Here is a 12,863-nt window from a genome sequence, read left to right as displayed (position 1 = left end):
AACGCGAGGACTTTTTTCTTGAAGGACCAATGCATAGTATTATAAGTCAATCTTTGTATTTACACACACACACACACATTTATGTGGAAAATACCTGTCGCAACTAAAATATCCAGCTGTATAAATAAATAGAGAGCTTGGATGAGAAAACTAAAAAAAAAAAGTGAGTAAAATTAAGCATTTACTGCAATTAATTGTACAGCATAATCCGTATAATCGGCACTGGTTGTAATGTTTGCACTTGTTCCTACACAGCTGTGAGGAGGCACCGACCGGAGCTCAACTTGTCACACACAGCGTCGACATTTGCTGAGGTATTTTTTTTTTTTTAAAAATAGGCCTTGTTTCGAATACTACACGCAAATGCAATGATGAAAAAAGTCTGTATTAATATACGAGCTTAAATAAGAAGCACAATAACATAGTAGGTTATCTGCGATGCTAAAACGGCGAAGCGTCAGTTGACTGCGTTAAAAGTTCTGAGGCAAACCGTACTGAAAAGTTGTTAAAAATGTCTGAACACCTCACTGAACCCAACGAATGTACCGGTGAACCCGATGAAAGTTTAAGCACGGGGAACATTTATTTATTGTCTTCTCTGGTTCAGTCAGTGTCTATTATTATACATATCTCTCTAATCAAAATGTTTTAACTTTTTTCATGGCGCGTGGCCCGTCCCTCTGTTTCAGAGAAACGCCGCGTAATCGGAAATCTACGGTCCTCGTGCACCTTTGTGGATGGGAATTTATGTTTTTTTTTTTTTTCTGGTGTTCCTTCTCCGCTTTAAACCTCAACACCCGTGTCCATCCCCTGCTGTCAAGTTCTGGTCAGTCGGTGACTGTAGAGACTGTAGAGATTTCCTTTGACAGCCAACAGGGGGCGCTGTGCTGCCAGACACGACCGACGCCGTCTGCCCTCCACAACGACACGCGAAGACGAGTGTGTGTGTGTGTGTGTGTGTGTGTGTCGTCAGTTATCTTTTGGGATGAAGCGCTAGTCTTTGCATTCCTGGGGACACCTACATTTTCACTTCGGGCAAATTACATTTTGATGTAATCTGAAGTTTTATGTCACGAGGGACGGGCTCGTGCAGAAAGCTGTGTGTCCGTTGCTCTTCATTCCAATCCGCTCATTCACAGTAACCAGTCCAAACACCACTTATGACATGTAATATTTGTGTGTGTGAAACATTACAAGCAAAATTTCCTAGGGCATTCACGCAAAGACTATCATCAGGTGTACTTTATTGCTTATTTGTGAATATAACGTGCACCGAGTTTGAGTGATGAACTCCACCCTCACTGTGATTCCTTATGTTTAACTGGTCCTGGGTTCGAAGGCCAACTTGCATTTGACTGCAATTCTGTGTAGATGATGTAATGCACATTGCCGTTAAGTTATATGTTTGCCTTTTGGGGTTCGAAAGGTCAGAATGTTTTAGGAGGAGATTATCGGCACACCAGCAAGCAGAAGTCTTTTCACATTAGCGCTCTGCGTTGTGCGCTTGTATTAATGGACAGAAATACTCTGGCTGACCTGGCTTTACTTTTTTGACTGATGGAAGTCAATGTGGCCTTCAATGCGGCTGATTTTTAACATGGTTTCATTCATTAAACATCCTGCTCTGCTGATCACAACGTCGGCACCCTCCGGGAGCGCGGGGGGGAGGCAGTTCAAGGAACCCGACCCCTGGGTTATAGTTCAGTGCTGTTCACTGAGCTCACATCCTCTCATCCGCCGCTGGAGAACTCTCTGCAATTCTCTGTATTTCGTTTGCATGTTGCTCCTAATCTACGTGACAGCTTTGTACAGCCACTTGGAAAGAGGCCGGCATTATTTTGCTCTGAGTCTGACCCATGCCAACCCAGGTGATGTGGATTTGAACAGGAAGTGAAGGGCAGCCCGGTGGCAGCGACCTGGACTTCCTCAGTGGGCTAATCCCTCCATTTCAACAGGATCAGGCTGTGCAAACAGGACCCTGTTGTGCTGAGTCTACAAGAACTCTTGGCCACGGTCACGTGAAGTCTGGTGAAAGCTGCTGAGCGATAGGATTGCAGTTATTGTGATTAAAGCGCGCCAACATTTAATGTATGGCAGCATCGCACCTCAGCCCGTTCCATACTGAATAACATGCCCAAAAACTTTGGTTCTCATCTTAAACGCATTCTCCAGCAGAGCGGCGTCAACCGGCGTCGAGATGAGCCAATGTCGACCAACATCTTTGACCATGTGACTTGAAACGTTTAAATTTGCGGGCGCGGGTGTGGTCCCAGTGTGCGGTCTTTGTCTGCGCTAAGGGTGTTACCTCTGCTTGAATCGCATTTTTTGGAAGAGCGGCCCTTAAACAAGGCGGGGAAGGGAGAGTGGCGCCATTTAAAGTCTCAGACAACCCCCCGAGAGACCCCGCTCTTTTATATTTGATCGTAATGCAAGAAGTTCTAATTAGTTAAATCTTTCCCCCGTAATCGGGCCCTATCTTACGGCGGCGCTGCAGTGTGACGGCGCTCTGGGATCAGCCCGATTAACTCGGAGGGCTCAGCGGGTGGCTAATTGGATAAACTTTAATCTTCACACCGCAGAAATGGTAGGATCAGAGGCCGGAGGAAGCAGAGAGCAGTTGCTCAGCAGGACAGTTACCAAACATGTCAGAAAGATTAGTGCAACCATTGCCTCCCAGTGATGGTTGCTGGTGGATTAATGGCAGCTTGTTGCGTGAGAGAGACAGTCCCTCAAATTGCCCCAAATTGCTTCGGCTTCTCCCTGGACCAAAGAAAGGGAGGCAAATATGCGTTCAGTACGGGTAAATGACCCCGATTAGCAGTAATCTAGGGCAACCTGCCCTAAACCAACACGAGGAGGTGCTTGATTTGTTTTAATTAGGGTCTGAAATCAGTGTCTGGTCTCTACTGCTTTATGTTCTGGAAAATGTTTTAAATGTCACACAAAAGCAATTTAGACTTGTCCTTTCTCGGCTAATGCGAATATAACATTTACATTACTTTTTCATTAAAAACCAGCAGACATTGCTTTAATGGCCTGTGCTGCGAAAATCATGCAGTATTTATGAATGAAACTTTTTTCACTAATGCGTTTTTATTCGGTGCAAGAGCTTTGTAATATTATTTAAAAATTATCCTTCTTTTATTTTTTATTTGGCTGACACCTTTGTCTAATACAACATACAGTGTTAGCATTGTACAGTACGCAATGTTCATAAGAGTGCAGTGTTGTGAACATGTTGATAATCTAAGATGAGGTGCTGCACTTCAACACAACATCAAGCTATGAATAAGCACAACTGAGAAAATCACTGTAACAAAATCAGACTATTTCAAAGTTAATTTATAACAAGTACAACTGCGTTATATAAGTTAAAAATTCCATTTAGCCTTCACTAGATATCGCCACATTAATACTGAGGAGATTGAAGTGTTTCATTATATTTCTGTTATTGTTTTTGCTGTCCTGTAAATGTAATTGCATTATATGGCATATACAATGATTATTTTGGATCACACACTGAATCATCAGGGTGGCACAATGGCGTAGTGGGTAGCAGTGTTGCCTCACACAGCGTCTGAGGTCTTCAGGCTTAGGTTTGAATCCATCTTACTCTGTACAGAGTTTACACGTTCTCCATGTGTTTGCATAGCGCTCTAGTTTCCTACCACACTCCAAAGACATGCATTTCAGGTTGATTTGCTGTAGTTTCTGAGTATGTGGCTACTCTGCTATGGACTGATGTCCTGTCCAGGGTGTACCCCCTCCTAGCCTGGTGATTCCAGGATAACTTCTGGACCACCTTGACTAGGACAAGCATCTAACAAAAGTCAGTGAGTTTCTGTATCCATAATACATTAATAATGAATCTTTTCCTGTTACTGGAAACCAAGGCATTTACTGAAAAAACAGAAGTAATAGAAACAGGTTTTACTGTTGCCAGTGTGAATGGCGGTGGCAGTCTGTCAGCAGTATATTGACTCAGCCGTATATTGATATTTTATTAATCTGTCCCGTCTTTGCACTCATCAATCCAGAGTTAGACAAGCATATTTTATTAAATCACGGTGTGTTTTTTTGTTCTTATTAGCTTTATGTTTTCCCAGTCATTCTCCTTCTTTTAAAGTTTTTTTTTTTTAGTTTTACAATATTTAAATTACACATTTATAATTTTAGCTTTGGAGCTAATTCATTATCTTTCTAGAATTTCTAACTTTGCCCCCTATTTAGGTGGTCTTCTTTACATGTTGCGTGTGTAATTCAAACTCTACACCTTCCATCTGTAAAGCAAACTTATGTTATATATAAGAATTACAAAGTCTACTCTTGTGGGCTTGGAAGTTTGAGCTCCAGAGGGAACCCTGCCGTTGGACAATCGCTCCCTTTTTGCTCTGAGTCAGCCTGTATTTACTTTTGCAGTCTCCTCTGAAAGCCTCGCCTGCTCAAGTTGGGTTGTGTAATGGACTGATGAGTCCATTCATTTTATGCATGTCCTTTAGCCGTAAGATGTTATTTAATCAGCATGACGTTCTATCTAAACCAGACCCTCCGGTTTCCCCTCACGTGGATCTTTCAGAAGAATTAGTCATTTTCATGTGGTCATTTTTTCTGTACGTTTTGGAAACCGGTTTTGCTCATCAACAACATATGTTCTAGTTATGATCTTTTGTAAAAAAAATGATTTGTTATGAGTATGAAAAGCCATTAATCAAGGAATTTTCTAAATAACAAGTTTTACTAATAGATTATGTTTTACCAGGTAATTCCAGAGGGGGAAATCACTGAAAAAACAAAACATTATTTCCCAGCCGTGGGGGTGCGGTGGCGCAGTGGGTTGGACCGCAGTCCCACTCTCCGGTGGGTCTGGGGTTCGTGTCCCGCTTGGGGTGCCTTGTGACGGACTGGCGTCCCGTCCTGGGTGTGTCCCCTTCCCCCTCCGGCCTTACGCCCTGTGTTGCCGGGTAGGCTCCGGTTCCCCGTGACCCCGTAAGGGACAAGCGGTTCTGAAAATGTGTGTGTGTGTGTGTGTATTTCCCAGCCCTTACAAGAACTTGGCAGAATTTTATGTCTTTTGTGAGAAAATCGCTTTTCAATCATTACGGTAAGTAAGAGCTGACAGACAGTGTGTTTCACTATGTCTGTGCAATTCACAGATTTCTGTCAGAAAATGTAGTTCATATCTGATTTGGTGATTTTTTATTTTACAGCATGGTTTGAGCTAGTTGTTTCTTATCATTACTTGTTTAAATCCATAGCCCTAGAGCAAAGAACTCAGTCCATAAGAGGCCATTGTGATTATTAGGTTTGGCATTAATGAGTACACTAACTAAGAATATTAGCATATTCACTGTTTCGATAAGACTGAATGATAAGAATTTTCTTCCCACTATTAAACGAAAAATAGGACAATACATTTATGACTCTTCAAATGAGGCAGTGCGTCAATTTGTATGGAGCAAAATAGGACTACAACAGAAATGATAAGTAAATACACACACACACATTTTCTGAACCGCTCGTCCCATACGGGGTTGCGGGGGACCGGAGCCTAACCCGGCAACACAGGGCGTAAGGCCGGAGGGGGAGGGGACACACCCAGGACGGGTGATAAGTAAATAATAATGACATAATAACAGACTACTATCTTTAATGAAACCAGTTATGGTAAATTAATGGTAGAAATGAATGAATACCCAGTTCCACCCTGCCATAGTCTACCTTGCTTATACCCACCTGAACTTATGGCTTCTCGGTATAAACTGTCTGGTGTCTCAGAAATAGATTTGCTGTCTGTTTTGGAAGTCTTTCCAGGCTGGCTTGATCGCTTCACAGTACATTTATGACATGTTGGCTTGTAAGTTCTGACCTAGCCCTTCTTGTGCAATCCCACCCCAACCCTGTCTCTGTGGTATTCTGGTGTATGTTCACGCAGAGGTTATTGTCTAGTTTCTCTCACCTTGTTCTTTCCTGGTGACCTCAGCAATGTGATTCAGGATCCCTGGGTATAGCAGAAAGGAAAGTTGTCTGGATGTCCTGGGACCTGCCTATGTGATGTAGACTTGCTCGCAGCTCCACAGAAATGGCTCAACGAATGCAGGGTCACTCATTCATATGTCAGTGTACCTCAGCTGTGTTGCTGGACAAAAAAAGCAGTCTTTAATTAACGATCAGTTTAGGCATGTGTTCTGCCAAACATTTACACTTTTAATAATGTACCTATACAGATGTCTGGCAGACCACATGGCCTACTTTTTGGCTGTTCACAGTTTCGTAGTGTCTGTTTGTGTCCCTTTCTGTGATCCTCCAAACAAGCAGCCATTTAACCCTCTCTGTTGGATACCTACCACAGACCCACTCCTAGCCCACTCCACCCACACCCCTTTGTCACAGTCATCCAGGCAGACGTTTACAAAGATGTCTTACAGATTGACTTTTGAGTGGCCGACTTACCATAAGAAACGTTTTTTTTTTCTTCCGGACTGGTTTTTCTGGTCTCAGGACAAAAAAGTTTTAATTATATGGAGGCATGTTGTAATCAGTCATGCTACAATCCGCCCATCCTCCCAGTGGCACCAAGGGCTAACCTAAATCTGACAAGAGGAGAACCGGGAGGTGCCATCAATGGAGGCGTGACAAATGGACGAGGGTTTCCCTCAGCTGTCACTGGGGTCAGCAGTGACAGTGGTGTGAAATGCTGGGGCTTCATCCATCACATGATGGCCTGCCTGAGAACAATTTAGGGGTCCCCCACGACCTTCTACGTGTCATTGCTGTGCTTCTGCATTCTGTAGCTAGCCATGTCGTAGGAGGTCCATGTTCTTCTGTCCTTTTCCAGGCACTGATCACAGAGGTGTGAAAGTGTAGAAGACATGACGATAAAGCAATAAAGCTCGCTGACAAATTTGGATACAGGTTTGATTTGTGCCTAAAATGAAAAACTAGACTAATTTTTCTTTGTCCTCTCCTAATTTTGAAAACGAATCACGCCGAAGAACAAGGACAAAGAACACCAAAGAGTGTAGTTACAAAAGAACTAAAGAAAATGTCGTCACACAAATGTTGCATTGCTGTGGCATTTCTATACATAGTGCAGTTGTTATTTATTGTAGAAGCTCAGTGTAAAGATTTACATTATGTTGCCGTACAGTATGTAGTTACATCTCATGTAAAAGATGTTGGCATCACTTATTCATCTTGACAATGTATAGACTTTCTAAACCCTTACAGTCCCTGAATGTATATGCGAAAATGACTGATTAACATTACTTTGTCTTCTTGTCTTGCAGTTGTCAGTGCGATGTAAAAAACAGGACTGAATCTCTCTATGGTTCCGCAGCAAGTGCTTTCAGTGAGTATCCCTCTACAATAATGGAGCAGACGATGCCTCCATAAAAACTTAAGGCAAAAAAATCCCCCTGAACTTCCTATCTGGTGCTCAGATCCCTCAGAGGCACAAACGGAGGTCATACACTGTATATGTATGGCAAGCTTAAGGACTTCTCAACATAGTACTTCAGTGTGCTGTTGTTTGATCGATTTCTTCTTGGGATGCGCCATTGTAGTAAATATAAAGGTAGACATATAAAACATGAGAAAAATCTGGAAAAACTTAAGCCTTTAGTACTTGTCTGTGGTTCTTCATAAATTTACATCATTCCTTACAAGGAATTTATCAAAGCTGGCTGAAATTTGTGAGCAATGAACTTCTGAAGGTCAAACAAAGTGTACGCATCTGTCACCGGAGTTAAAAGCTTTTGTTTAAAGGTGCTGGCCAATGTGTCAGAGAGGCTATTTAATTGATGAGACAAACACAATCTCGTTTTATACAAACCAGCACAAGTCACCTCAGCAATAACAAAATAGGAGGGATGATCATTTTTCTAGGAATTGGGGACTAAGGTATGGAGAAAGCAAGACACAGGAATATGTAGGGCATGTAGACTTGGAAAAGTCAGCTGATATGTTTGTAAAATTTTGGAATGGGGTTTTATACCTTAAACACATACTTTAAATGTAAAGTCTTATTTTATATATTGCTTTAAACCACAACAAACCAGCATTTACTTCTCAGTTGCTTGACAGACTGCTGTTTAATTTGCTGATCAAAAGCTGGGCTGATAGAAACAGAAGTTCCTATCAGCCTCAGAAGACAAGGATGTCATTTTGAGAGACGTTGAATTGAAAGTGTGAAGTTTTCCTTTCCTCGTGCAGTAGATTTCTTCATATCGTGTCCTTATTCATCAGTTGGCCAGGTATGTGGTGTCAGAACCCTGGTGTCAGTAACTCCAGCTCCTGCAGTGGCCGTCAGGGCCAATGATAGCTTGCAAGACAGCTGACTGGCAGACCCAAGCGTCACTCTGCTCTGGATTACGGGCCAAACCATGTGCACCCCATCTGCCTGCAGACAAGAGATTTTCTCCAGATGCTCCCCATACCACCAACCACGCAGTCCGCCTGTCTTCAGTGAGCACCATGTGGGTGTGCCATGCATGAAAGGTTAAGCACCTGAACTGCTGTCACGCAGATTGCCCTCAGTGCCTATTTCACTCTTTGAGAGGGGCTGTCTAACCTCTTTATTTCGCAGAGTTGGAGGCCACCTGTAAAACCTTGTCAGGCTGTGATGTTCTGCTGCAGGAATGATTGAGGAGTTTACCTTCATGTGAGGCCGCAGTCTGAGGTTTGGTAGCACAGCAGGAGAATTCCCTTTGATTACAGCTTTTAGACACAGCAGGTGGTGCAGTATTAGAGGTACTGTACTTTTTTGTGTTTGATTTTTTACATTAATTTAGTGAAATTTGAAAATGAAATAATCTTGAAAATGTAGTGAAATTCAATTATATTGCATTTTCCCAACATTCTAAATACAAAAAAAAAACCTGCAACATAGTGGCCAAACCTCAGATTTCTAAGTAACAAAATGACACTGACTGAAAGCGACACTTTTTATTCTGTAAAAAATAAAGCAATGGCTTTAAATGGCATGCAAAGGGATTAAAATACACATACTAAAATGAATACACAGTAAATAGATAAATTTTAAAAACTTGTATAAAAATATTTAAAGAATCGGTATCCATATGTGTTCTTGTCATTGCTTCTACAAATCTTAAAATTCTCATCAGTATGGAAGTACAGTCTATATCTGTAATTAGATTATATTAATAAACTCCAGACCTCCATGACCTTGTACTTGACAAGCTCTTATTGAAAATGAGTGAAAGCACATCATTAGAAGACAAGATAGACATCATTTTGTTACAAATAATACAAAATCTGTGTGCTATCATTTCTATTCTGAGTTTTATACACCTACTTGTGCGATGAACATCGGTGCATATAGTGGAAAGAAACAAACTAAGTTTACTTAAGAATCACACGTCTGCAACTATGTCTTTCTTTCTCTTAGCGTAATGCACAAATTGTATTTTCTCTGAGATGGACGTCGCTTTGGCGAAAAGCGTCTGTTAAATGAATAAATGTAAATCTATCATTGTCATCCATAAAAATGCCTTAAATTTTTAGGTTTTTATTACTGGGAACATTGGGAACATCTGGGAACCTATTATTTTTTTCCCAGTACAAAATAATTCTTTATTTGATAACCGCACAACAGGATTTCTCCAAATGGAGTGTTTTACAATAATGATGAATGGTTTGTAATTGATTAAACATGGGTATATTGTAGTGGGGGTGCAGTGGGTTGGACCACAGTCCTGCTCTCCGGTGGGTCTGGGGTTCAAGTCCTGCTTGGGGTGCCTTGCGACGGACTGGCGTCCCGTCCTGGGTGTGTCCCCTCCCCCTCCGGCCTTACGCCCTGTGTTGCTGGGTAGGCTTCGGTTCCCTGTGACCCCGTATGGGACAAGTGATTCTGGAAGTGTGTGTGTGTGTGTGTGGTATATTGTATAGTATTGAAGTTTCAATGCTGAACTTTATGAGGATGGTTTCTTTAACAAAAAATATTTAATTTCTATTAACTATATTTATAATTCAGTTCAAACTAATGTTTTGGTAAAAGAACTCAAGGTTAGAAAAGTTATGTATATAGAGTCATTTTCAGTGTGTAATAATTGGACAAACTGAAATCCTAATAGAAATTGAGGGGGCAGCTTTGTGTCCATCTGGGAGAAGCTTCTCTTAGCAAATCCTGGTGCGTAATGAATGAAAAGAAAATAAATGGAAAATTAAAATAATATGGCAATTTGTTCAGGATAAAAGCATCTGGTATTTGAATGATATGAAAATATCATTAATATCCCTCTTGTATTAAGACCTGTGCTGTCTATGTTAGTGACAGTGATAACAAGCCACCCACTTTGTTTAAATAGCACATTCACTTTTCCCAGCATCCCTGTCTGTCACCGAGGGGCGAATGGCTGTAAAACATCAAAACAGCTCACTCTTGGAACGAGTTACAAATTTCCCCTTCCTCCCTTCCATTGAGAATCTGTCATCATTCCGTCTCTAGCAACGTCTGCCTTGAGTCCCCTTCTGGCTGACACTTTTACGGGACCGTACTCATTGCTTTTGGCAGATCAGGAAATATCGCAGCATCTGAATCAACATTCTGCTGTCTGCGATTCCTGCCATTCTATTGGTGTATGGTACACAGCAGAAAGGCAACAAGCAGCCGCTCTTTTGTGTGGTTGTCAGTACGGGCAGAGACCTGTTGTTGGACTGTGGATGCATGATCCATATTGAGAGGGCTTGCTACAACAGCGACTGAGCTCCTTCGCAAATCAGTCAGATTCCTGTTTCTGCACCTTTGTGCTTGTACTCAGCAGACTCTCTTACCCTTGCCATGTCATTAACGACTGTCCCACCATGTGTCTTTTGTGGTGCTCAAATGCACTGTCTCTGTCCCTCACAGGACAGCTGGGTGCCTGAGGCCCACACACTCTATAACAGGCTGACAGGAAGTCCCTCCCAGCATGCAGTCTGCTTCAGTGACAGATCCCAGCACCTGGCAGGCCCACCCTCTATGCCTCCATCACCACCACTTCCTCCAGCTGACGTCAGCAACTTCCTCCTTCCACTGATGCCATGGTATTACCCTTGGTAAATATCCAGACACGGTCTTTACCTCAGAGCTGCTAAACAAATAGTGCTTTTGAAAGCACATTTTGGTCTGTACTGTGCTTAAAGCCTTTATATAAAGGTTCCTCAGCAGCTGTAATAAGTGGGACTTGAACCAGCCATGTTCAGGTTACAACTGAATTTGCTTAACCACAGTGCTATTTTTGTTGTCCCTAGTGAAGTACCTAATCCAACTATAAGTACTAAATTCAATGACTACACCTGGACAGTGTTATGGATGGGACTATGTTGCTTTATACGGTGGTTTTCTGTATGATGGTGGCATCTGTACGATGTTGTGCATTTGTGTGGGGAAGTGTTTGTCTAGTGATGTTGTGTATGGTAGTGGTAGTGTGTTGTATGCAGGGAGGTGTTTAGCCTTATGTGAGGATTAGTTTAGTGGTGGTGACATGATTCTATGTGAAACTTGTACTTTTATGCATAACATTCTGTGATGGAAGAGAAATGTCTTGAATTTGGTGAAAGCATGAAAAAAGTCAATGGATATACAGGACGTAGACAGGCAGTGGTAGCTTTCCTGTCTGTCTTATGTCATTGAACCTCTCAGACCTAGATCAGGTGCCCAAGGCAAGAAGGAAGTTTCTCACTGAACTCATCGCACAGTCATTAAAGAAAAGCATCCTGTAAACTGTTTTTTTCTTCTCAGGAATGAGTGGCATTTTTAAAGGTTGGCAAACAATACATTTCCAAAACAAAAGTGTAATTTGATTGTCCATTTCAGCCAAAGAAACAAGCCATAGCAATGGCTTTTAAATCATAATCAGCTTCAGCATTTGTTCAATAATGGCATCTTTTTTGTTTAGAAAATACCCATAGTTTACATATTTTGATTTTTTTCTAGCTCTCTGAAGTATCAGATTAAGATCGTTACTCAAATGATAGGACAGCAAAGCTAACACACACACACACGCACACACGCACACACACACACAATGTCTACAACTGCTTGTCCCGAGTGGGGTCGCAGTGAACCGGAGCCTAACCCAGCAACACAGGGTGGAAGGCTGAGGAGGAAGGGGACACACCCAGGACAGGACATTAGTCCGCTGCAAGGCACCCCAAGCAGGACTCGAACCCCAGACCTCCTAGAGAGCAGACACAGGCCAAACCCGCTGCGGACAGCAAAGCTTTTTCATGCAATTTGATATTGGAACCCTTCCCTCACAAATCCATTTCTGTAACTGCTATGCTGTCTGGTGCTTCACAAAACCAGTAATGTATCTCAAGTTGTTGAATTTGGGTGTTTAAACAGCATCCCTTCTTTTGGTAGACCTATTGCTTTTTACGAACTTTTTATTCTTCGTGGTAACAGAAAGCACTGCTGCTGAGGGGCGAAGGGCCCAGGGGCCGTGGTAGGGGTGGCTTGTGTTCCAGTCAACAGAACCCTCCTGAATGTGATTGTGGCAGGACCCCCTGCCAATGAAAGGTTCAGCATTGAGCAAACTTCCCTTACGGTCTCTGGGGCCTAATCTTGACACTTTGCTCTAATGGCTTGTTTCTCCAGCACCATGGAAGCTTGGAGAGAAAGGGGCGGTAGCTCAGGCCAGTAACGTGGGAGCGAAGGCTCAGCTGGGCCAAGTTTTGTTTGCCCAGCAAACCCGAGCTTGTATTGCCCAAGACATGCCCGTCTGGTTGGGCTCTGAGACCCTGGTAACGGGAGACGCGGGCCCCAAGCAGTCAGATTGGGTGAGACAATGAGGCCGAGGTCAGCTCACACAAACGCCGATTCCATTCCCTCGTCCCCATGACGCCCAGCAAGGGTTTATTTG

General features: G+C 42.6%; 1 long non-coding RNA gene across 1 annotated transcript; it reads left to right on the top strand.

Annotated features, from left to right (window-relative positions):
* The first annotated feature begins 253 nt into the window (after positions 1-253).
* Positions 254-11,029, top strand: LOC108937322 (uncharacterized). Its single transcript, XR_001966333.2, has 3 exons — positions 254-314; positions 7,287-7,348; positions 10,868-11,029. It is a non-coding gene; the product is annotated as an uncharacterized LOC108937322 (long non-coding RNA).
* Positions 11,030-12,863: the final 1,834 nt, after the last annotated feature.

Source organism: Scleropages formosus, chromosome 8 (assembly GCF_900964775.1).
Source record: "Scleropages formosus chromosome 8, fSclFor1.1, whole genome shotgun sequence".
Taxonomy (NCBI): domain Eukaryota; kingdom Metazoa; phylum Chordata; class Actinopteri; order Osteoglossiformes; family Osteoglossidae; genus Scleropages; species Scleropages formosus.
The sequence above is the reverse complement of the archived record's forward strand: the minus strand, read 5'-3'. Positions and strand labels throughout refer to the sequence as shown.